This window comes from Onychostruthus taczanowskii, unplaced genomic scaffold, assembly GCF_017590055.1.
Source record: "Onychostruthus taczanowskii isolate IOZ18803 unplaced genomic scaffold, ASM1759005v1 scaffold26, whole genome shotgun sequence".
NCBI lineage: Eukaryota > Metazoa > Chordata > Aves > Passeriformes > Passeridae > Onychostruthus > Onychostruthus taczanowskii.
This window is the reverse complement of record NW_024499906.1, coordinates 8,195,241-8,196,363: the sequence shown is the minus strand read 5'-3', so window position 1 is coordinate 8,196,363 and position 1,123 is coordinate 8,195,241.

The window sequence follows — 1,123 nt, the reverse complement described above, 5'->3', positions numbered from 1 at the left end:
AACTCAGTAACACAGATGTTCTTGAGCTCTCTGCAGTGACTGACAGCTAAAGACTGTGAGTGGACTATTAAGTATCAATTTAAGAAAAAAACTCCTTTTTTTCAGCCTATTGTCAATCTCCTTAGAAGACTTTACTGTCTGAGAGGCCCTGAGAAAAATTTGCCATGATAAGCAGTGCTGAGACAAGTCAGGCTGTCACAGGTCCTCCTGGGTCAGCATTCCAGTTATTGCCTCATTTTTAAACTTAACTCCTTCTTGCACTACAGTGAAAGAAAACAACAGCAAGGCTTGTACAGAGGTTTATTTCCTGCAAATCTGGTATTAACATTTTCTGTGGTTTCAGCTGTTGAATACAGTTACCCAAAACAAGAGCATGGCTGGTAGCATATATAGTAACTACATTTCTTAACCCAATAGCTGCAAGGTTAATAAAAACATTTGCATTATTTAGTATTTACATCAATTTGCTTCTCAGCTCTGCAGTACAGAAGAAAAGTTTAATGACTGGTATTTAAATAGTTCATAAAAGTAAAAACTGTGCACTATATATGTATATATTTAACACATTTTAGTCCACATTCTGTGCTAGTGCATTTGAACAGCCTATATTTTTCATTTTGTGTCACAGCTTAAAAATGAAGCCAAAGTTAAGAAAACTGCTTTAATCCAAGTTTGGTCACAGTGTCAAAGAGCAACATGCTATGGTTTAAGAGCACTTCTGATTTAAAAAGAACTAAACCACAGGAACAGCAAGTAGAAACAAAGTCCAGAGTGTCACACACTTTGGTATTATGGTCCTGCTGATGCTTTGTTTCAGCCTGATTCCACGAAAGCAAACATGGCATGTGGCTGCAAGCCAGCAAGAGGATTTGTCTAATGCAAATGCAATCCAGAATGACTTGCACCTTCATGTAAGTGAATACAGTTGTAGACTCACAGATTATGCTGAGTCGGAAAGGGCCCACAAGGATCATGGAGTCCAACTCCTGGCCCTGCACAGGATGCCCCAGGAGTCACACCATGTGCCTGACAGCATTGTCCAAATGCTCCTTGAACTCTGTCAGGCTTGGTGCTTTGAGCATTTCCCTGGGCGGCTGTTCCAGTGCCCAACCACCCTGGGGGT